This window comes from Alosa pseudoharengus, unplaced genomic scaffold, assembly GCF_046254945.1.
Source record: "Alosa pseudoharengus isolate Yale_2024_CS ecotype anadromous, Long Island Sound unplaced genomic scaffold, YU_APseudo_1.1 YU_APseudo_1.1_scf_3, whole genome shotgun sequence".
Taxonomy (NCBI): domain Eukaryota; kingdom Metazoa; phylum Chordata; class Actinopteri; order Clupeiformes; family Clupeidae; genus Alosa; species Alosa pseudoharengus.
This window is the reverse complement of record NW_027468718.1, coordinates 44,300,447-44,323,277: the sequence shown is the minus strand read 5'-3', so window position 1 is coordinate 44,323,277 and position 22,831 is coordinate 44,300,447. Positions and strand designations below refer to the sequence as shown.

At 42.3% G+C, this 22,831-nt stretch overlaps 1 long non-coding RNA gene across 1 annotated transcript; it reads right to left on the bottom strand.

Moving 5' to 3' along the window:
• Positions 1-21,427: 21,427 nt before the first annotated feature.
• LOC143099798 (uncharacterized) lies at positions 21,428-22,831 on the bottom strand. The gene is made up of 4 exons (XR_012981763.1): positions 22,701-22,831; positions 22,376-22,500; positions 21,884-22,019; positions 21,428-21,771 (listed from the first exon to the last, which is right to left on the bottom strand). It is a non-coding gene; the product is annotated as an uncharacterized LOC143099798 (long non-coding RNA).

Here is a 22,831-nt window from a genome sequence, read left to right as displayed (position 1 = left end):
GTGCCATGGGGTCAGGTTGGCACATGTCGACGGGGGTTGGCACTTGGTGTTGTCGGTGGTGCCGTTTGACAAAACGGTTCCGTCGCACAAGTTCGCCTCAGCTCAGGTGGCTAAGGACATGACGGTTGACATTTACAGGGATGTGGTCGCTAATTTTAGGGACCAAATTAAGGGGCTAAACTCCTTTCAAAAGGCCATGCCCACATTCCAAAGGAATGGCGCAGACCTTACATATATGGCCGTTTGTCCGCCGGACCAACTATTTGTTCTGACGTTGTTAGACAGAGCAATTGATATGACGAGTTTGCCCGATGGCGTCGAGGGCATTTTGACCCTAGGTATGTTCAGGCAAAAAGACCCGGCACCATTGAACCTCTCCGACCTTGTGGACTTGCCCGAGGTGGAGAGCTTAAGCGTTCATGCCGCCATGTCCATCAGGGCAAATCCAGTGGGGTCTCTAGGCTCCCTCACGCACCTGACCTGGTCCAGGTGAGGGCAGGAGAAGGTGATGGGGCCTAGGGGCCACATGTATACGAACCTCTCTATACATGAATCCGCCAATTTCCAGTCGAATCTGGACTCCAGGGAGCTGGACCTCGGCCCTTTGGTCCATGGGTTGCTCGACAAGCGGCCAGAGAACGCCAAACTGAATCACATTCAGTTTTATTGTGATTCCCCCCACACCCACCAGGTGCCTTTTTTTAAACACCCGGTCACGGCAGTAATCACCAGGCTGTGGTGTTTTGCACCCGAACCAGTCTCGGGCCTTGGCACGGTGGGCTGAGGCATATTTGGACCATTTCGAGGAGCTCGCCGGCAGAGCCGACATACAGCTGCTCATACAAAAACGGCACACGTGGCGTCGAGGGACCCCGGAGGGTCCAGAGTCAAGCTCAACAACCTGTACCAGTCTTTCAAACACATGGGCGGTTACGACCAGTCGTGGGAGGCCTTCCAGAGCGAGTTGGCTCTGGAAGAATATTTCCACGGCCAGCCACGGTACCTCCCGCCCATTTAGTGTGAGCCTGGGCACGAGCTCCACTAATGTAAACAGTGTTACAAAGACCCAGGGGTTTTTGGGTCTGGCGCTCCACTCGGCCGCCAGTGCTGGGCTGGTCCCTCCGCCCTTGGAGGTGTTTGTCTCGGAACTCGTTCAAAGAGACAGGATCAAGAGAATTTTTCTCTTTTCAGATTCGCTGTCGGCTGGCCCGGAAGTGATGTTTAGGGTTAGGTTAAGGTAAGTATCCGCGGTCCTGGACTGAAGTTAGGGTTAGGGAATTTCTTTCCAGTTCCGACCGTTATGGACAAGAGAAGAGCACGAACCTGAGGGTAGGGGGGGTGGGATACAGGGTTAAGGTTAGGGTAAGGGTCAAGGTTAGGGGACTTTTTTCAAGATCCAGACGTTATTAACAAGGGAAGAGAACGACCTGGTGTAGGGGGCAGTTGACATGGTTAGGGAGAGGGTAAGGGATAGGTCATCAGGTCATTCCTCAGCCCTCGCCCAAAGACTGAGATCAAGTTTGGCACGGTCCTTCCCTACCCTTCACTAGACGCCCAATCATCGCCAACTCAGAGCCCTGAAAACATATTGTGCTTGGTTTTTAACCCTCTAGGCGCCACAGGCGACTATAGTCGACAAGATGCGGTACTGAATAAAACGTCCGATTTAGTCAAATAGGGTGTCATATTTCGTTCGACTTCCACTCCACTAGATGGCAGACATGTCATACGTCATCCCCGAGTCCGAAAAAGGTCACGCTTTAAACAAAACTTCAGTGCGTGAAATACCGGAGCTAGTGTGCGTGTGAGCCACTTTGTCAGAGCGATATTGTCAACGTCGGCGAGTATTTGCTTTAGATTATCGTCTAATGGCATCAAAAAAGTTTACCTGAAATGAAGTGTTGGGTCTTCTATTCGCGGACCCTGATTCTGAAGGGGAATATCTGCCTTCAGAAAATGACGGTGAATTGTTTAGTGAGGCTTCAGATGCGTCCCTGCCTTGCAATGATGCAGCTGGACAAAGTGAGAGTTTACTCCATAGTTTAGCTTACACCAAGCACAAACGTTGAATCGTTTGCCCAATGTCACTGGTGGGAATAATGTTTCACGGGTTCGGAGTGTTCATCGGGAAGTTAGCAGGGTGTTAGTGGTGTGGCGAACGAGGCTGGAGGTAGCATAGTGGAGGTAGCATAATGTCCATAGCGCTAGCTTCTGTCTCCTGAACGTGTGCCTCTCCACAATCGCGGCGACAGTAACGTGGTGGAGCCTTTGTCTAATGCCACTGGGTATGTTAGACGAGGTCGAAGTGCTCATAGGACAGTTCAGGGGGGAACGTAGTGGCAGTGTGGGGAGTCGCAATGAGAATGACAGTAGGCCTAGTCCGAGCTGCGCAAATTCTCTCCACTCGGCGCGCGCGAGGCAGATCTGGCCATACTGCTCGCATGGTGGAGGTGGTGACACGCTCTCTCCCTCTCCCACACACACACACACACATTAGGTCATGCATAGTCTATCACAAGATGATGGGAATGCCGGCCCTGTATGGATAGGGATAGGGAGTCATTATCTCTACAGCAAAAGGCCTGCTACATAAAAAAAAAATGTCAGCCATTTATTAGTAATGATTTACACTGTTGATTTGCTATCTACTTCCCTGATCATTTAGGACATACAGTATACTATGTGTTCCTTTTTGTGTGTTCATGTCCTTGTGATGTGTGTGTCTTTGTCAGCTAAGAAAAAAACCAAAAAAACATAAACAAAAACAGCAAAAAGAAAAAAAATACTAACATTGTTTACAAGACAAGTATTGTCTTGTCTCGTCATCTCACTCCTGATCTGTGCCTTGCCGTGGCAAATGAGCTTTTGAACTAAACAGGTCTTGTCTACTTGTGTTTGTGTCATCTGAATAATATATATGTGCCCCATACATGGAATCAGAGTGCCTACTGTATGTAGTAAATGGAAAATCTCTACAGCAAAAGGCCAGTCTACCACTACATGCATTTGGTTTGTTTCTGCCATTTATTAGTAATGATTTACACAGTTTGTTCACTACTTACTATTTACCTGAGCATTCAGTATTGTGCAATATAGCATACAGAAGGTGAGGGACATTTTGGGGGGAAAGAAGTGGTGCATTTTATCATTCAAACATGCGACTTTTCATGAAAATTCTATAATCCAAGATGGCCGCCACCATATGACGTCATAATATGCAAATTAGATATAAACATTTAATCTCTACATAAACTATGGGTCATCCTTAATATTTCTCTAATTTACAGAAAGTCTCTATCTCTTATCACTTTTAAGATATAGCCTTTTGAAATGAAGATGTCAAAATTGATCGTTTCGGAAAAAAACCTCTGGCGCCTAAAGGGTTAAGTCCATTGTTTGAATATAGTGTTTTGTGTGTGCAAGTAGCATTAGTTAGTTAATTTAGCATTCCTAATTTGTTTGTTCAGTGTCTGCAAAGGGTGTTTGTGTATGCAAGTTTGCATTAGTGCATGCAAGTTAGCATTAGTGCATGCAAGTTAGCATTAGTGCATGCACAATGGTTGCTGCTAAGCATTGCGGTTCCATTGTGATCGTGTGGGAAATGGTTAGCAAAACAGATGTTGTTGGCAAAGTAGTTATCATTCCTAGCAAAGTAGCTGTTGTTCATGGTAGTGGAAAGCGTGACTGTGTCCACAGTCAGCTGCGTCACTACCATTTTTCGATTATGAAAGATCCAGCCGGTCTCTCTCCTGCAGTAGACTAATGTCCATTTGTAGTTATTATATATATTTATTCCACTGCTTGGTTGAATTTCCCATTGTCCTACGTAATTTAGAACGACCATTAACCGTATGTTATCTGCACACCTATGAAGTACAGTGGGCATCGCTTTCAAATGGCCACTTCAGTCGCGCATTACGAGGCGTGAAGCTGCGTGAAGCTTTAGTACCACTTTCAGCCACTGTGCGTCGCTTTGCCACTGTACATCGCTCTGTCAGTAGCCTGACTGCCGCCCCTTATGAAAAAGCAGGAGGCTATACCTCAGGCTGATAAATGTTACCGAGAGGAATCCCAGCCTACGAATTCAATAACAAAATAAATCGTAATTAAACATTACCTCGATTAAGGCTACTTGGGTATGACTTAAGGCTTGACTACACGGTGGTAGCGAAAATCGAAATCTGCTTTTGATAGCCTACCGGTGCCGCTCCACAAAACGAAAAAATATCTTCATTTGCTGTCTATGTTATTGTCAGTGTTGGGGGTAACGCAACTACGCAAATCAAAACAGTGTCTTAATTTGCCCTACTTCTTGACTGCAATGTAGTCAATTGACTGCTTGACATGTCATTTTTATTTTTCTGTACAATAAACAAATACATCTGCTTTATGCCGCAGAATTACATTCATATTTGGCTGACTGCAGACGCGCCACTTCCCTCCCCATACAGGGATGGATTACTGCACGGGCCTACTGGGCCCAGGCCCAGGGGCCCAAGGGGTCAGGGGGCCCTGAAGCCCAAGCCTTTGCATGGAATCATTGCCTCAATATCAACAAATCAGGATGTAGGCTATGAATTCATGAATTTAATTTAGTATTGCCATCCCCAAAATGCACCAGAATACAGGGAATCACATCATACAAATTAAAAATGTTGGTAACACTTTACTTGACGGGTGAGTTCATAACACATTCATAGCAGCTGTCATAAACTGCACATAAAGCATTCATGACTGTTTCATGAGACATGACTCAACATTCATACCAAACCTTTCATGAATGTGAAAGACAGAACGACGACAACTTGTCAAAATAAAAGTCCAACATCGTATTTGTGTAACCTGGATACCATCAATTTAATCTCTCCAGCCTTTGTAAATATTTCATGAATATCTTATGAAGTCTACATCGAATGTCACTTTACTATGCAAGTTGTGAAGTATTCGTAATCACTGAGTTTAACACTGGGAGGTAAACTAGCCTACATTCAGCTGACCCATATTTGTGTAACCTGGAACGGTTGGACATTCCCAGTAGCAAAAGATGAGAAATCATCTGCAAAGGTTACATCATAAAACAAATACATTTTTATGAAGCAAAAATTATTTGCTTGACCATGTTCTGTCTTTTTGGCACTGAGTAGACTCAGATGGGACGTGATCAGGTAAGAGGTTTGGACCAAAAACGGCAATGCTGCTTTGCGACTTTGGACTTTTATTTTAACAAGTTCTCGTCGGTCTGTCTTCCACATTCATGAAAGGTTTGGTATGAATGTTGAGTCATGTCTCATGTTCAACTGTCATGAATGCTTTATGTGCAGTTCATGACAGCTGCTATGAATGTTTTATGAACTCACCCGTCAAGTAAAGTGTTACCAAAATTTTCTGGGGGAGAACCCCCAAACCCCCCCCTCTCACATATATACGACAATTAGTGGGGGGCCCTCAATACATCTGGGCCCAGGGGCCCGAAAGTTCATAATCCGCCCATGTCCCCATATTCCAAGATTAAGATAGTAGCCTACACAAAAAGCACTTCATACTATCATAAAAAAATCGTTAAAACGAATAGCTATTTGCAATTTGACAAAACACTGGTCCTCATTTTGCGAATGCGAGGACGATATGAGCCTGTTGCATTTAGTTAGATGTCCGAGTCACGCATAATGTTTGAAAACCACTGGCTCGAATTACAATAATTTAACACACGACAGTTGGATAGCCTGCTTCATCATGTCCCCATGCCTACATTTTTGTGAGTAGCATAGAGATCGTTAAAAACAATAAAGTATGGCTCTCCGTTTGGGACATCGAAAATGTATGAAAATATTTTTAATAGACTACCGTCGAAGATGCTGACTTGCAAAAGCCTCGGGATAACACGTTATCTCCACTATCATCAGTCATGCCCCTTGATCAAAGTGGGGAATGAAATAAAAGTTTGAGAACCACTGGCTTAACAAGTTACCTGCAGTCCAGAACACAGAATCTGTTGCAATATTCTGATGATTGGCGATGATATCGGCAAATGTTTGTTTTCCAAAGTAAGAATTTCACTTCACCATGCACCTTCGACAATGAATAGCTCATTACACTTGTTACTGTTAAACGTAGGCCTACCTGGTATCATTACAATAAATAAAGGTTGAATGAATGAATGAATGCAGGCTTGCCCAAAATAAAGGCATGTGGTTTGCGCAGCCTACAGTAAATAACAGACCCGCCAGAATGTGCGTTATGATGCTTTTTTACGAGCAAGATGTTTTTGGTACCCTACGCACACTACATGTTCTTAAATAACAATGATCATCAGTAATATTCGACCATTAATTTGGGTAAATGGGCAAGCGTGACCACCTTGATTGGCTGATGATTGTAACGCGGGCATGATTCCAAACACTTCCCTTACGATGATGAGTGACAGGTGACAAGGACGGAAGATGATGAATAACTGGGGCCGTAGGCTATTCACAAAGGCTTTTATCTTACTACTAGGAGTAGGCTACTCCTAAATCGCACTTAAAGATTTTAGATTGGAGTTTTCTCTTAAAAGTTATTCACAAAGCCTTTCAGACAACTCCTAAACTAGGAGTGAGTCTGCGTGGCTATGGATGACGTCATTACTCATGCACGAGCTTGACTGAAGTGACCACCTTGATTGGCTGATGATTGTAACGGGAATTCCAAACACCTCCCTTCCGATGATGAGTGACAGGTGACAGGTCGGAGAATGCGTGCGCTACACAAGTAGTGCGAAGGACGGAAGACGATTAATAACTGAATAAAAAGGCCTAGCCTAAATGAATAAAGAGTAAGGCAAAACAAATAGCTTAGTAGCCTAATGAAACATAGGCCTATGGATTGATGCAGTAGCCTACCTTTGCAACATTATTAAATTAATCTGTCACCATAGGCCTATCCCTAGGCTACGTTTGCAAAGAGGAGAACATTTTAATTTGATTCACAATGAAACGTTACATTTCATTTACATGTTAACAATGAGTAGTTTTGGTTGTTGTTGGTGGCGTTATTGCATCCCTTTTATGAATGTAAAATTGTTCCCTCGCGATTGGAAGCTCCTGTTGCGCATAGGCTACGCATTTCAAAACATCACAACGTAAAATGCCACAAAAAAGCTGTTTATGAATAGGTCTTAGTGAGTTGGGAGTCCTCTCGACTTAAGCTGTCCCAGACTTAGGTGCTACTTTTAGGTCTAAAATGCTTCGTGAATTACTTTTTGTGAAAAAATTAGAAGTCCTAAAGTTAGGAGTGACACGCCCATTATTTTTAGGAGTTGCTCCTAAATTCGCCAGTTAGGAGCTACTTTTAGCCTTAAAATTCTTTGTGAATGCGGCCCCTGAATAAAAAGACCTAGCCTAAATGAATCAAGGCAAAACAAATAGCCTAGTAGCCTAATGAAACATACGGATTGATGTAGTATCTTTGTAACATTATTAAATTATTCTGTTACTATGCCTACGTTTGCAAAAGAGAACATTTTAATTTGATTCACAATAATGTTACATTTAATTTACATGTTGACAATGATTAGCCTAGTTTTGGTTGTTGTTGGCGGCGTTATTGCATGTTAGTTATGCCTACAATGCAAAATTGCTTCCTCGCGATTGGAAGCTCCTGTAGCTGCATAGGATTTCAAAACCGCAGGTTTGTGATATAGGTCTGTGAGTAAGGAGTCCTCTTGACTTCTTTTAAGCTGTCAGAGGTGGGAAGGTGTGATTTTTGGGGGGCAGGGCCGGATTAACTGGGCACAATTTTCTGATGGCCAACGTGAATCGGGTGGTTAGTTAATAGGCCTATCGTGAAGATTTTTCCTGCCATCTAAGGCACGAGCGCATCTGTGAGGCCAAGCCTCACCAAGTAGCTCGTTTGTTTACAACTAACATTCCATTTAATTAAACTGCTTTATAGGCTATGCCGAAATAGTTTTCAACATTTTGAATATTAGTGTCGGGTGAATTGAAATGTTCTCAAATAGTCAGGGGGCCTATGTGGTTTCTGTGGGATTGAAATGTTAATTTTTGGAGAGTGGTTGGACTGTCTTTAGAGGTCATTGAACATGGAGAAAAATGATGTCTCCATTTTTTTAAACCTGTTTTAACCCTATTTTTGTTAAATTGTATATTTCACTATAATTAACACCATAAATATTGCCTAAATCACTGGCTATGTTGAATAAAGTTCATAAAACATTTATTTTATTATTTTCAACAGTATGATTGTATGTCAGTATTATGATTGTATGTCAAACAATTAGAGATAAGATCAATAACCAATCAGTTTCACCAAATACACATACTCCATTGCTGAAAGATAGCAAAATCACTCAATCACAGATGAGACCTCAAACAACATTTAATTCATTTACATATACACAACATATTAGATCTCACCTCCACAATGTCCTCATCAAAATCTACAACTAGTCTACTAAACCCTATTTGTACTCACCTTCTTAAGACTGGTCTCCCCTTCCTGGATAATGTTTTGCTCTAGATTATAAATAATTCTGTCAGAGCACGTACCGCAGTCGTTTAAGACATCTGTTATTAAGCTCTCCCACAAAAAAAACCAAGCCTTGTATCTATACTGGTCCTCCTGGACCTCAGCGCTGCCTTTGACAGCATAGATACTACTTAGGCTTGAAAATTTGATAGGCATCAAAGACTCAGCACTCGCTTGGTTTAGATCATACCTTCCTAACCGTCAACAATTTGTACAGGTCCATAATAAACCATCTACCAAGATTATGGTAAAATATGGAGTGCCTCAAGGCTCAGTACTGGGGCCCCTGTTGTTTAGCAGATGATACATAACTATACCTCTCCATAAAACCTGATGAATTAACCCCGTTAGCCAAACTTGACTCATGTATAAGAGCTATAAAGAAATGGATGACGAATAATTTCCTGCTTTTGAACTCAGATAAAACAGAAGTCATGGTTTTAGGTTCAAAAAGATGAGGGATGTCCTATCCACATTACAGGCTACATAGTGATCTTCCACTGACCTCATCCACAAGTGTTAAAAACCTGGGAGTTATAATTGACCAGGACCTAGCACTAAGTAATCACATAAAACAGATCACCAAAACTTAATTTTACCATTTAAGGAACATTTCAAAGATAAGGAAGTCCTTCTCCTTACCAGATGCCAAGAAATTAATGTTTTGTCATCTCAAGGATAGACTATTGCAATGCTATTATGCTGGCTGTAATAATACCTGTCTAAAGAGCTAACAGTTTATTCAAAATGCAGCTGCTCACACACACAAAAAATATGAACATATTTTCCCCATCCTAGCATCTTTACACTGGCTACCTGTTAAAAGTAATTGACTTCAAAATATTACTTATGGTTCTTGGTTGGTTGCCTGCATTGAAAGAGGACACCTCATGAAGACGCTCTTTTGTCTGCTTCTGACAGAAGAAGCACTTATCTATGCTGGCAGCAGCTGCTGCTGAACAAGTGTACAAAGTCCCTCTAGATGGACTTGATGCAGTTGCAGGTGTTGCTGCAGGTTTAGAAGATGGTCTACCACGTCTTTTCTGAAGACACTGAGTCCTGCCTGCTTCACATGATTTCTAGTAGCGAATCTTAGCATGCTGCAGATGCTCACTGTTACAGGTGGATTTGTAGCAGTTCCTGTGCCAAACTGCTTTGTTCTCTTGTAAGATAACTGCACTGTAACAATGTAATCGTTGGCTGATCTATGATCCCCATCTCTATACTCTCTCATGGACAAAAACAAGACATTTGGCATATGTCTCTAGTGATGGTTCATTCACCAGTCCACACATATCTGCCACTGGACACATAGCCCAAAATCTGTTTCTTTTAGAATATGTGTGCCATCACCTGACTAACAGAAAGACACACCTCAGAATATAACCTAACTAGACTGTGCCACCATGGACTATGAAAATGTGCTTGCTCAAATGTAGAAGGCTAGAAGGTCACTAATATCACCAACCATGAAGAACAGAGCACTATGTGCTTCAGGTTATTCGATATTCTAAATTCTATCACTGCCAGCTATCATCAGCCAACTGTCAATGGTAGTCAGGGATGGATTACTGCATGGGCCTACCGGGCCCAAGCCCAGGGGAGACAAGGAGTCAGGGGGCCCAAGCCATTGCATGGAATCATTGCCTCAATATCAACACATCATATCAACATATAGGCTATGAATCTGATTGAATTAAAGTATTGGCCATCCCCAAAATGCACCAGAATATAGGAAATCACATCAAATACATTTTTAAAAATGTCCCCCGCAAAACAATTAGTGGGTGGCCCTTAATACACCTGGGCCCAGGGGCCTGAAAGTTCATAATCCATCCATGCTGGTAGTGTCTCTCTTTCTCTTTCTCTCTGTTACACACACACACACACAACTGTCTGTTTGTCTATCTGATCCTTTAGCCTTTCTTTTCATCACACTTGCATAAGCTACGGAAGGCACAGACTTCAGCTGGTACTATGTAAAAGTCTATTAAGTCTATTACACTTGATTTAACAGAGATCTCTGCACTTTGTGCTCTGAATGGGTGTAGACAAGAACTGACAGAGCAGGCTAGGCCTACACTCAAGCACACTAATAGGCATGAATTGATTGTATTGATATTGAAGTACCGGTATTATTTTTTAGCGGACAATTTCGAGAATTTTAGGCACAATTTCTTGTTAAAGAGATCAATCATCAGCCTAAAAATGTTTTATTATGTTGTATTGTTTATGTGGCCCACTTTTGCACACCTTGTAGGCACCAAACCCTATGCTATAATACCAGCAATGTGAGGTTTATGGACAAAACACCATATTTGACCTTTTCTGAATTTTACCTTTGATTTGGGTCCTTCAAAACCTTCAAAAAAAATGGAGACATGTTTTTTTTTACTCTTAAGAACCCCTAGAACAAAGATATAATACTCTCCAAAAATTAACATGCGAATCCCACAGGCCCCCAAATTAGACACATAGGCCCCCCTACTAAAAGTAGCCTTATGGCTGAAAGCTGCTTGGGATCCCCCCCGTCAAGCAATATAACCATACAAACGCGCTTCCTGCACTCATTGTTTCAAAAGGAGTAATTTTGGCTTTGTCAGAACTGAAGAGCTGTGGACGGCACGGCACGGTATGCCCAATGAAAATAAATTAACGTAACACAACACAACAGACCCTGCTTCTCTTGCGTCAGTCACTGACATGAACGAAACACAGAACCCGCTTCTCTCACGGCAGTCACTGACAGTAACCTAGAATAAATGCATAGGGAAAAACACTTCCCCATGACAGACATCGTAAAACACTGAAAGTTAATATTTTGTCACTAGCAACATACATCTGTCCTTTGTCAAATGTATTATGTTCCAAGTAGCCTATGTGTAATTCTGCTTCATAAAGTTGAACAAATACATTTGCTTATTTCACAGAAAAATATAAATAGCCAGTCTACAGTGAAGAGTTGGTAAGTTATGGTAGGCCAACTTGCAGTGAACATACAAACAGGGGAAATTATTTCTCTTGCAGCTGAGTAGCCTCAGGTGCGCACGTAGACATAAGGCCGAACATGCAAGCGCCAATGAATCGTGCTCTCACGACAATCGCACCGTTAAACTTAAATAGGTTAACATCACTCTAAGTTCGCCTTCAAGCAAGGAAAACGATGATTTGAAGACATCTGTTTTGTTGGAAGGGCAAGGGGTAGCAACAGGGCAACACAGAGACAGGCCCGATGGCAGGGCTGTTATGAGAGTATTAAAATATGGGATATTCTACGGGAAAACATTAAAACGGCAAGACAGCGGGAAGTTAAAATACGTGATAAACACGGAAAAAGTTGGCATGCATTGTTTCGGTCCCCGTGCACAGGGATTATTTGTCATATTATTAATCACATATGATTATTTGTGAAATTGTGCAAACAGGCGCAACACATTTGAAAAGGAAGGACTGGTAGCATGCAAGCTCACGGGAAAGATTGATTTAAGAACATTATCACAAAGTGTGTGGCTGTGGCGCGGGCGGAAGACAATTGGCAGGAGAGGGTCATGTCTTTTTTAACAATTCTGTCAGAGGGTCATTGAACAATTTCTAGCAGGCAAGAGAGGGTCATGCAACTTCCAACTGAAGCACTCAAAATTCCTCCGGTGGCCCCTTCAATAAATAACGAACAGTCCCTAGATTGCTGCTGGGCTATATGTCTTGGTTCTGTTAACAACTCATTGTCAAACGCATAGCCTATCTCGCGGTTGCATCCATTACAAACAAACATGCAATGTGAACGTCTGGGATTGGGGAGAGCACTAAATGCTCTACTGAATAGGCACGAAGTCAAACCTTTAAATGAAAAACACTCTTTAATAATCCAAAAAAATAAACCGCTAATGAAGAAAACTTGTGACCATCAAAAATCGTTTATCGCTTGTAACTCCGTGATACCAGGACGTTACAGGAAGGCATTTGGCTGAGCAACGGAGGTTAATATGCTCCATGTTTTGTCCAAATGATGACTGTCTATCATTGTTGCACTCGGAGAAAACCGGAATGTTTCAGTCCCCGTTTCAATCGTCCCGGTTGTACCTACTCAAAACGCAGATAGAACCTTATTATTCTAAGGTAGCGAAATAGCGTTTAGCATGATTCATGCCCAATTAATTCCCCCTGTTAAAGTGTTCGCCTTTGTAGTTTGGTTTCGTGATAGCCTATGATAAACGGCTTATGGCCAAATATGTGAAAACATTAAAATACAGTACGTGATAAACCCGGAAAAAGTTGACAGTGATTTTTTCATAATCACTTTGGAGGGTCATAGAAAAATGTATTGCTGGCGAGGGAGGTTCACGTCTTTTTGGACTAATGTTCCCAAAACTCCTCCGGTAGCCCCTTAAATAAATAACGAACAGTCCCTAATGAAGTAAACTTGTGACCATCAAAAATCGTTTATCGCCTGTAACTCCGTGATAACAGGACGTAACAGGAAGGCATTTGGCTGAGCAACGGAGGTTAATACTCTATATTTTGTCCAAATGATGTCTGTCTATCATCGTTGCACTCGGAGAAAACCAGAATGTTTAATTTGTCCTGCGTCTCTACGGCTGCAAACGGGATTCACTCGCAGTTAACCAAATATTTCTTTATTAGGGCAGGGCAGGCATATTTCTGGCTATTAAATTATTTCTAAACCAGTCTGCTAAAGTCTGTAGTGAAGTCTGTGAAGGGTTTTCCAGGCTCCATTTCTTTTTACGAGACACCCTGCTCACTTGAGCCATCTACCGGTTGTTTGGGTTGTTGCAACGTCTCACTGGAAAAATACAAATTAAAGTCGCGTGATCCCATGCGCGGACCGCGAGTGAAGCTGGCCAAGTCGAAGCACTGCCCACTGTATGTTTAAGATATTAACTAGCCTAATAACTAAAATATCAAGAGTGCTATAATTTATACATTTACAAATGATATAAAAATCTAATCTAATGCAACTGCAGGATAGCTGACATTACAAGATACCATAAGCCTAGTGATCAATGCGTCAGCAGCTCATGTTGATACTAGGCTATAAAATAGAGCAAGCAAGCAAACAGATGAGTGCTATCTTTCATGTGTTGGATTTTCATAGTAGCAAATGCTAACAATGTAATTTTCGAAAAATTTGAGAGGCGGACAGAGTACACAGCTTCATTACTTGAGTAAAAGTACAGATACCCTTTGCTAAATTTTACTCAAGTACAAGAAAAAGTACAACAGTCAGATGTCTACTTAAGTAAAAGTACTGAAGTACTTGTTTTTAAAAGTACTTGAGTATCAAGAGTAGCCTACATTTTCTAAATATTGCATTACTACTGCCATAGTGCTTACATTTATGTACAGAAACGTCCTACATGGAGTTATAAAAAATGTTAATGTTAATACCTTGGAGAATGTAAAAGGAATTGAAAGTGAAATCAAGTCATTTTCATCTTTTTACCATGTTGCCAGGGATGGGCAGTATTTCTACATGTATTTCAAATACAAAATACTATTTTGTAATTGAAACACTTTAAGCGAAAACTATCATTAACTTGTTCAGAAAATTTAAATAGTCTGGCGAGGTGGGGCCAAAGGTTGGCACATTCCCGGGATGGACCTGCTGCATCTTCATCCATTGTTTCGTCCATGGTTTCGTCCATGGAGGTATTAGGCGAGTACGACTTGAGGCAGATCTGTGCAGATCTGACTTGATGTGATGCATGCTGGGTTGAACACAATGCATACTGGGATGGACGCAATGCTTGCTGGTTAGAAATTCTGTCCAACTTCTGTCAGCTGGGGAGGGACTAACCACCGTGACACCATGTCACATGGCCTTAAAATATCGCGGGAGTCTTAGCTTGCAGACAGACATCTTGCAGTTGCCTTCAACGAGCTGCACGAGCTAAAACACGCCCTCATGACGTCAGTTCAAAGACGTGATAGGGCCATTTGGGAGGAATGTCCTCATGACGATTATGACGGGAGTCTCATGCTGCTTCCTTATGTTGGAACATGCGAAAATAAACAGAAATCGAAGGGATACCTTCTTATACGTGATTTCTGCAACAATGGTAGGCTAGCCTACTGAAAACGTTTGGATATTCTGTTATTTCCTGCTGTTGGCTAAATAGATAGACACACATATAGGGGAAACACTTGATATTGAATTTATGTGCTACAATGCAGGCCTGTTAACTGTGTGGTTTATTTAAACTACATCATAAGAATTTATTTCGTCAGTCATCATGCTCATTTTAATGAGTAAGAATGAAAGGTCTACTGTGTTTATTGCAAACAACATTCCGCGATGTCTCCCGCGAGTCACGTCAGGCAGACTGTAGCCTGTCTGTCCGGGATGAGCTGCCCTCTGTTGTAGCTCCTCCCGGCTAGGCTCTGAAGATCACGTTTACGTAGTAAGCCAGACCAAGTCAGACTCAGTCGAAGTCGAACACGCCTATTATATATAACTGGAGAGAGTGACTAAGTCCCGCCCTCCATACAAATGAATGACAGAGGCTAGGCTAGTAAATCCGGCCAATTCATAGACAACGCCATATTAAACACTGGGGCTCGGATCCAGCGCCAGTCGGCTCTGACCATGCGCCAAGTTCTAAAGCTGGAAATGACGCATGGACCAACGTCGATTTTTATTGGATATTCTGTAAAAAGAGAGTCGTCCTCCAGTAAGAGGGTGGCGATAATGCACATACTTTGCTTGCCACGTAACAAGAAGAAGAAGAAAAAGTTGCCCGGGAACGCGCGTGGAGTCCAGTGAAGCGCAACTTCATTTCATTGGATAACAGCGGCTCTAACTAAGAGCGGTCTGCCTGACGTCCTGCTGCTGCAAATATGCATTCGAACATGACGTGAAATATCCGTTGTCGAACTATAAATAAACTATTCGTTTTTTAGTGGCATGTTGCGCATTTTTACAGTCTATGATTAGTTTGTTTTTTATTTTATTTTTTGCCAGCATGAGCGGAAAATTACGTCCCCAACTCATCTAAAATGTGGTCTGTAAATACTTTGGGTTGTACACCGCAGATGGTAAAGTAACCGTTAAAGAGAATGTAGTCTGCATACGATATCCAATCTTCGTCGAGTTAGGCTACCATCCAAATGAGGCAGCGGAGTCAGAGTAGACCAAGTACCCCTGGCTGCAGCTTGCAGATCGGGGCTGGGCTCAATGTGGGGCGGAGCGCAACGTTGAGCTCAGCCCAAAATCAGCTTGTCATTACCCGTTGACCTCTGTGTCCATCTATTTACCGGACTCTGAGTTCAATTTTTCTCAAGGAAGAAATGCTTAACTCTTTAAAAGCGTATCCTCCTTGAACTTCCCCCTAGCGTTCTAGAATAGCCTATGTGCTACACCATCGGCGTTTCTTAATTGGGTAGCCTAATCTAAGTAGGCCTAGCTACGCTAAGATCATTAGCCTACATCCAGTCTGCATAAACATACGCCTATAGCAATAACATTATCAATGCATTTTATCTCTAGCCTATCGGTATTTTCTTTATAGAATAGTTTAGTAGCCTGTGCGAGTCCCAAAGGGAACATGCAACAATGAACCTCTTTATCCCTATAATAGGCCTATATGGTCAACAAGGTCTGCTAAGAGTATAGAGAACATAATATTGGCCTCTATTATAGCCTATTGTTTATACATAAATTTAATTGGGTGTGATCACGGCACAAAAAATCATATAACTCAGAAGTGTTCGCACGATAAAATCAGTTCATTTTGCCATGGAGACGGTTGTTAGCCTACAACTGTTATTTTCATTTAATTGCATTTGCTATGACTATATAAATTGGCACTCGTGTTAACTTGAAACAGGGACTGAAGATATGAATGACGTGATTGAATTCCACACTTGCTCAAATTTCACGAAGCAAACTTAAACAAACAGTTGCGGTTTAATAAAAAATCGGATGCTTGAATTTTGCACCTTTTTCTTATTATCTCTGGTCGTATTTAAGTAGACCATTCATATTTAGATGGCTTTAAGATTCTATATAATTAGCCTACATGTGTCTATTTACGTTTCCGTAGCTACACCATATCTTGAGAATAAAACACTGTTACATTTGTACCGCTGTTACAATTGTACCAGTTCTCCCCTACGCATACAGGCTACCCTAGTTGGCCTACTGTTAGCCTAACAGTCTAACCTCCGTGTTTTTTTCTCTTAAAGTTGAGGAAATGCTTTTATAGATTTTAAGCATTCTTCCTAGAGATTATGTTGAGAAATATAACTTGGACAGTAGGAAACAAGGTAGGCCCTACGGACATTGTCAGCGTGAAAAGACGTGCTAAAGGTGGGCTGAGCTCAACGTTGCGCTCCGCCCCACATTGAGCCCAGCCCCGATCTGCAAGCTGCAGCCAGGGGCTTCTCCAGTAGACGGCCAGAGCATCGCCAGGCGTCCAACATCGTATGATCGCATACTTTCCATAAATCCTACATTATGTCCGGGGTCTGCTACTTACTTAGGCTTCGCAAAGCACAGGGGTATTTGGAGTAGGCTTATTCGAGGCAGAACTTTATTTCTTACATTGTGCGTTTTATTGTGAGGCATGCGTTTTGTTTGGAGCGGCATACTAGGCTATCAAAAGCAGACGATTTTCGGTTTTAGTATGGGATTTAATTTACTTTTGGACTTTTATTATATAGTTAAATGTTGAGACTGATGGGCACTTAAATCTACGGGGTATTTGATGATCACTGTAAAGTTTTGTGTAGTTGGAATTGGAAAAAGTGTTGGAATTTCCAGCTGTTTATTGTGAGACAAGGCAGTCCCGTTCACTCATTCATTGAACGTGCGCTGTGCTCTAATGGAAACCTTATTGCGTAGCGAAGTAGCCTAAATTGAGTTATTTTTTTTTATTATGCATGGTTTACTTTTTATTAAATTTGTAGGCTGGAATGCCTCGCGGCAATAATTGTGTTTCAATGTAGTAGCCTACTGATTCTAACCTGGCCCTAGCCAGATGAATTTCGCTCCGCCTAGCTCCACTCATCCATCTGGAACCGATCCATTGAAGTGTTGCTTCAGAAGGCTGGACCTAATCAAAAAATGCTTGCATATGATTGAATAAGCCACTTGTCCGTCATCTATTGACGTGCTACTTCAACCACTCACATCGAAGCCAACCCGTGACGCTGATAACATTCTCACAGTCGCTTCTACGCTATGTCACATCTATGAAACTCCCGCCCTGCGTCCTTATTGGCTAAACCATAAAGTTGGTTGGAGAAATCACTCTCAATGGAAGAGGTTCCAGATGGATGTGAGTGAAGCCAAGCAGAACGACATTCATCTGGCTAGGGCCAGGTTATACTGATTCAGCCTCTGGCAAGCTCAAAAGGGGGCGGCTATGGGTTGAGAGCAACGTGTGACCATGGTGTAACGAGACAAGGGCTTTATGCCGCTGTTGTGTAATTTATTGTATTTAATCATGTTTAGGCTATTTTTGTTCGGGACAAACAACAACGAAACAAGATCAATACAATTTCTTTATTTGTCATATGATGCATAAATAACCATAATATACACGTCTTTTCATAGGCTCCTCAAGAAATACGCACTGAATAATGTTTGGCTGTAGCCGCCGGATAGGTACCTGCCCACCAACATGTACGCGCATGAGAGCTCGTGCCCAACACGGATTTTCGTGAATGGAGCTGGTTCCAAATGCTTCATGCGGCGCCATACTTGAAAATGGCGTATGCTAACATGCCGAAGGTAATCTGCGCGCTCTTGACTCCCTGGTTTCGTCTCTTATCTAAATCTGACCATGGAGTTGACTTTGGCGGAAAGCTGAAGGTGATTGCTGATAGGCTGTTCCTTTGAGTGGTGCCTGCACAATCCAATCACGTTTGAGAGGGAAACAACAAATTGAGGGTTTCCGTGATTTTCTTTCCTTTATTTTTTGAAGTAATGGGTAAAAAAAGAGTGGAAGTTCTCCCCTTATTAGTCTAATAAGGGGAGAACTTCCACTCTCGGAAAACTGGCAGTTTCTGAACTGGTTGCAGTTCCTTCTGTGGTTCCACATGAGGGCGCTCGTCCACGAGTGCAGAATGAATGGAGGTCAATGGAGCTGTACCCCTCAAAATCCACTTTTCTCAGGATATAATTATAACCGCCGCGCAGCGAAGCTTTTTCTTTTTCGCATGCCCAAATTTCCGTCAATGATTCCCGGGACACTGAAAGACCGGGGTACACGAAACTTGGTGGGCATGTAACCCCACATGGATAGCATGGAACCATCGTTTTTCGTTTTGATCTGTAGCCCCCCCACTGGACTGGACCCCCCGAAAGGAGGGTAGGGCAGACACAGTTTTCTGTGAATATCTCGAGAACCGTAGGGTTTAGGAGGACCATTTTTTTTTGTATGTTGATCTCAAGGGGCCATGTCAACCCATTCCATAACCACTCATTTCATGTATAGCGCCACCTAGTTAAACACAAAAAAGTAAAAATGAGGTGTTGTAATCGCAGGTATCTGTGACCTAACATAGTCAAAACTGCACGAAATTGGAAGTGTAGGATCATTATGACACCCTCTGTATGCACGCCAAGTTTCGTGGAATTCCATTCATGGGGGGCAACACACAATAAAATAATGTATGTGTACATTTAGTACACCAACTGGCCTGTAGGTGGCCGGAGACAGTTTTCTGTGAATATCTCGAGAACTGTAGGGCCTAGGAGGTCCACCTTTTTTTATGTATGTTGGTCTTAAGGGGGCATGTCAACCCATCCCATTACCACTTATTTCATGTATAGTGCCACCTAGTTAAAAATTAAAAAGCAAAAAATTAGGTGTTTTCATCACAATATCTCTGGCTGACAAGGTCAAAACTGCACGAAATTAAAAGTGTAGGATCATTATGACACCCTCCGTATGCATGCCAAGGTTTGTGTACTTTCGTTCATGGGGGGCCTTACAATAAAATAATGTATGTGTACATTTAGTGACGTACACCAACAAGGATTCCCGGGACACTGAAAGATCGGGGTACACAAAACTTGGTGGGCATGTAACCCCACATGGATAGCATGGAACCGTCTTTTTTCGTTTTGATCTGTAGCCCCCCCGCTGGACTTTCCCCCCCGAAAGGAGGGTAGGGCAGACACAGTTCTCTGTGAATATCTTGAGAACTGTAGGGCCTAGGATGACCATTTTTTTCTGTATGTTTGCCTCCAGGGGTCATGTTAACCCATTTCATGTACACACATGTGCACAAACAGATACACACACACACACATACATTCACAGTAATCATACGTATGACACATACTCACACAGTAGACATATGTACGCTTGCACAGGCACATACGCAGGCACACACACAAACAAGCACGCACACACACACACACACACACACACACACACACACACACATAACATAAACATGTACATGCACACATGCACACAATTCAAGAATTTCTCAGAATTATGAACAGGCAAGATGGAGGTGGGGTTGTATAAAATGAATTTTACATGTGAAATCTATGAACTAATCATGTTTTGGTACTTGTCTAGCAGATATCAGTGAGAATTGAGTGTGGATAATGCAATTTAGTGAGACAGTTAGAATCATATAGGCCTTTCAGCGTGATTTATTTTTGTGGAAAAAATGTGCTGGACTGGGCGGCGGTCATATTTTGTACCGCTCTGCGGTACATCTAGTTTTTTTTTTTCAAGTAATTTAAATATAGTATTCGAAAGGGGAGGCAAATAAAATACAAGCCTGTTGTAGCTCCTCCTGGCTAGCCTCTGAAGTTCACGTTGACGTAGAAAGCCAGACAAAGTCAGACGCAGTTCATCTCGAGCAAGCCTACTGTGTGTTTTCCATATGCTAGGAAGAAGCCTTGCCTCGTCTGTGAAGGATTCGACTTGGCAGGAGTCGTTCTACCAAGCACGAATCCCTGACTTTGAGAAAAGCGCCTGGACTACTATTTAGCCTCAGTTCCGCCATAGTGTCTACGCTCTCCGAACGTTCGCCTGCCCCCCTTGGGACTGTCGCTTACTGACTGTCGCCATAGATATATACATAGCAAAATTTGTCTGGCCCACCTCTGGGCCACTACCTTGCCTCAGTGTTGGTCCACTTCTGGCTTGGTCCCCGGCCCAAAAATGGCCCAGTCACTGATAACTGACACAAAGAATTTGCTCTGGCCCAGGTGTGGCCCACACACAGTAAAATGACTCTTATTGTTTCTCTTGGCCCAGGTGTATAAGTATAAGTATATATACTCTTTTGATCCGTGAGGGAAATTTGGTCTCTGCATTTATCCCAATCCGTGAATTAGTGAAACACACTCAGCACACAGTGAGGTGAAGCACACACTAATCCCGGCACAGTGAGCTGCCTGCAACAACAGCAGCACTCGGGGAACAGTGAGGGGTTAGGTGCCTTGCTCAAGGGCACTTCAGCCGTTCCTACTGGTCGGGGTTCGAACCGGCAACCCTCCGGTTACAAGTCCAAAGCGCTAACCAGTAGGCCACGGCTGCCCAGTTCTGGCCCACACACAGTAAAATGGCTTATTGAGTGTTGGCTGGGTCCCCGGGCCTGTACTGGCCCACACACTATAAAACGGATCTGACTGAGTGTTGGCTGAATGTCGGCTGGGTCCCCAGGCCACATGTGGCCCATTAACAGCATTTTTATGCTGTTTTGGTTTATCATTGTTAATTAAGAAATTCAAAGTCACATTACATTATGTTGTAGCTGATAATGTTGCTTTCATGTTTTTTGTTCGCACCGCACAATTTTTGTATTGTCTTTTTCTAATGTTTCCATATATTAACACACCTATATTAATCCCATATATTAATGAAAATCACAATGTATTAGCCCTTGATCTTTCTTTTAAAAATTCTGCAATGCATTACAAATACTAATTTATAGCATATAATTCTGGTACAGGGGTGTGATGAACACAGGTTACATCAACTTGTCAACTCACTGCTTCTATCTTGTGGTAGCACTGTGTACAGCAGTTGACTTCATTCACTTCAACATAAAATATTACCAAATCAAACCATAATAATTATGACCGCCGCTAGCGAATGGCCAATACTAAATTAAATTCATGAATTCATAGCCTACATCCTGATTTGTTGATATTGAGGCAATGATTCCATGCAAAGGCTTGGGCTTCAGGGCCCCCTGACCCCTTGGGGGCCTGGGCTCGGTAGGCCCGTGCAGTAATCCATCCCTGGTTGATATTACCTGGAACATACAACAAATCCCCACATGATTTATGATATCTATTTTTTAGAAATGAAATCTTCCTATACTATTTCTCATATTCAAATATTCAGAAGTCCATGCAGTGGCATACCAGCTTGTACAGGAAGTGGTTCTAGCCCAAGCAGACACTTCTACAGCTCCTGATACAGCCCTGTCTTCCTGGACAAATCCAACATGACTTCACTCCCATCCACTCCAATGAAATGCTGAAACCCCTTTTCTTTCAGCTGTAAAAACAAAAACACCCGTATGTGAATTATAGATTAATATAGTGTTGTGTACACAGCTATTATATGGTGACCTTACTGTGTTAAATATCGAATTGATTATTCAAGTGCAATTTATTTTCCTTGACATGTTTAACACTCTATAAAGCACCATGAGACATGTGCAATGTGTTGGCACTCTATAAGTGAGATTAAATTGAATTGAAATTGAAATGTTGCAATTTGTTGGCAATGGCCATAGGGTTAGGATTGGAGTTAGTTGGCCCATGTAATGTGCACATTATTGAGAAATGCATCATATAATTTATTTCTTAAATCATCACCATCACCATCATCAACAGTTACAACTTATTTACCTTCATACTGACCAAGCCTGCTCCACAGGCCACATCCAAAACCTTTACACTGTCCCTGTCACCTTGAACGTGACAATGCATTCTGCGGCTAGACTTGGAGCGCGATAGTCCAGGAGAGCTATATCCTGTGGCAGAAGATATAACAGGCTATTGGAATTCAGGTGAACAGTCAGCGATATGAGTAGCCTAAAGTGTTTTTAAACAGAGAATTGGGAATGTTGTCATGATAATTCATAGCAAAGACCCGAGATGAAGCCGTTGGGCTTTCTCATAAAACAAAAAGCATAGGCTAAAGGTCCTGTTATCGTTCCGTCCCCATACTGACCTTTATCTCTCTCACTTCTTCATAGTGTTCTGCCCACTGTTCTGCTCATAGAAACGCACTTTATCCCTGGGACCACTGTTTTTGTGGAGAAGTCTGAAATACCAGCAGAGAAATTGTCAGAGGTCTATCCA